Source organism: Alligator sinensis, unplaced genomic scaffold (genome assembly GCF_000455745.1).
Source record: "Alligator sinensis unplaced genomic scaffold, ASM45574v1 scaffold131_1, whole genome shotgun sequence".
Taxonomy (NCBI): Eukaryota; Metazoa; Chordata; order Crocodylia; family Alligatoridae; genus Alligator; species Alligator sinensis.
The window spans coordinates 4,426,630-4,429,265 of NW_005841830.1; positions in this window are offsets into that span (position 1 = coordinate 4,426,630).

Sequence of the window (2,636 nt, forward strand, 5' to 3'; positions counted from 1 at the left end):
TGCTGGTGGTAGTTGAGAACTGGGCAGTGTGAGAGCAGACATGATAGGAGGCATGGGAGGTGGTCTGGTGGGATGAGGACATAGCCCGGGAGACTGCCTGGGAGGAGGCAAGGGACCGGGCGCAGCAGGCACACTGGGCCTGGCTGGAGGCCCTGAAGCAGTGCTGTGTGAAGCTGCTCCAGCAGAAACTGGCCAGCCAGGAACCCTGGGTCCTGCCTGCTGCCCTGAACCAAGCCTCTGCCTGGACCTTGGAGGAGGGCCTCTTTCACCTCCTGCCCGCAGGAGCCCCTGGCATTCACCATGGCCCCTGGACCTGTGGGGGAACTGTTCATGGCCAGGGTACAGGCCGCCTGCTGCTGAGCTCTGCACCCTGGGTGCCCCCACCTCATAGTCCCCCACTCCAGGACTGAGACTGCTCAGTTTGGGATGAGAGTTTTTTATTCTTGGCAGGTGCGGAGGGTGGTGGAGGAGCTCTGTGTGTTAGAGAGTGAGGAATGGGAAGGGGGCTCTGTTGCTTGAGGGGGAAGGTTGGGGTGAGGGATGGGGATGGGGGTGTGTGAGGGGAATAAAGGTTTTCATTATAAACATGTGCATGGCCTGGAGTGGTTCTGGGGGGTGAGCAGGGGGTAGGAGGGGTGTGGGCGACAGGGAAGGTGGGTATCAGCAGAGACAGCTGAGTGTTTCTCTGAGTCCAAGCACTCCAGGTGGGGCCAGAGCTAGCACAGCAGGTCTTCAAAGGTGGGCTGGGTCATTCAGAACATGTCAACCCACTAGTCATCATTCCATTCCTGCAACACAGTGAGCTGCCACCAGTCCTGGCTGGTCCAGCAAGCCCAGAGATGGCTGGCCTGGTGGAACAGGATGACAATGGTGGTCCCAGCGGTGGCATCCTGGAGCCTGTGGTCAGTGTGGTCACTGGGGTCACTGGGGCTGGTGGGAGCAGCTGTGCAGCAACAGGGGCCCCAGAAGGCTATGTACCAGTCACCCAGCAGGTGGCGGGAGTGGGTGGCGGAGTTGGGCAGCACAAGGTGACTGAGCACCAGGTGCTCGGAATGGTGGCGGGCAAGCAGGACAGCTGTGGGAGACTCTGTCCCTGAGTACCAGGGCCAGGAGCTGGGGCAGCCAGGGCTGTGGCAGGAGCACAGCAGGCACATGCTGCCTGTGTCTTTGCCATGCTGCTCCTCTGACACAGGAAACATCTGCCCAAAGGTCAGTGTGGAGGGTGTGCTTTTAAGCTGGCTGCCAAGTGCTGGCAGCTGGCTGTGCCTTTAGCATGGCTGCCAAGTGCTAGTAGCCATGTGGCCAGAGGCTGGAGCTCCCCCCGGGGGGCCACAGGAGCACATGGCAGGGCTGGAGCAACTTGGGACTCAAGTTAGTCACAAGTCCCACCATGTGGAGACACCTGGCAAAAAACACTTAATGTGCATTAACTTAATGCACATTAAATTTAAGCCCACTTAAATTCATATGTAGACACGCCCAGTGTGATGACTTGCCTCCATGTGCAGATTGGATGACTCCTCTTTGCATGCCTGCAGCCTAATTGGCTGAATGGGACCCAACAGATCTTTTGGGATGCTGACAGACATGCAGCTCCCTGCTGTAGCTTATGGCACTTCACAGAAAGCACCATAAGTTACAGCAATTTTCCCCTGACCCAACAGACATTCTCTGTTGGGTTGGGGTGGGAGAGCGGGAATCGAGCTCCACTTTGGATCCAGCTGCATGTGTGCAGCCTCTCCCCCCTAGCCCCATCCTCCCCTCCTCCTCCCCCTCAGCTCTTGTGCTGTCTTCAGAATGGGAGGGGGAGAAAACAGGGGAGGGAGTCAGGCTGGAGGGTGAGGTGGGTAGATTGGAGCCCCACCACCTCAGGGGCTCCAGTCCTACTGCCCCACCCTCCAGTACAGGCTGGGTAAACCCCAGCCCAAGCTCCCTCTCCTCCTTTCCCCCCCTCCCATTTGGAAGAAAGCACTGGCTGTGGGGCTGGGCTGATGCAGAAGTGTATACCTGCACAACACTTCTGGAGCAGTGTATACCTGCACAACCCTACCAGGAGCAGGGCTGGGCTGGGCTGATGCAGCCCAGCCCTGCTCCTGGTAGGGACTGACAGAAGTTAAGGAAGGTACCCTGCTTTGGAGCACTTTCATTTGAAACCTCATGTTATGAGGGTTAATTTGTTGTGCAATTAGGCACTTTTAAAGTGTTGTGCAGGTATACACTTCTGTCAAGGCATAGCTGTAGAGCACTTTCAAGGGGTCAACTGCACAGAAAAACATCACTTCTGTCAGCACCCTTTAAACCCACCCATGGCAATGTTCTGCAGAAATCTGGTGTGTTTCTTTCTTTGCTCCTTAGTACTTGTCTCTTAACTTTGGACCTTGATGCTTGGTTTCTTGATCCTGGTTCTGATTTTGGTTCCTGTTTACCCTTGTCCACAGTCCCCTAATTTCTGGGTAGGTCTCTGGCTCCTGACTGTCAGCTTGCCCAGACTTTGATGGAAATCCTGCACTAATGTGTTGCATCCCAAGCGTGACACTCAAGAGATTTGTTACATCCCAAACAATACATTCCATTAATGGGCCACATCCTACATTCACCAAAGCTCTCTTTGCTTCTGGGTAGGGTCTTTCAGGGAA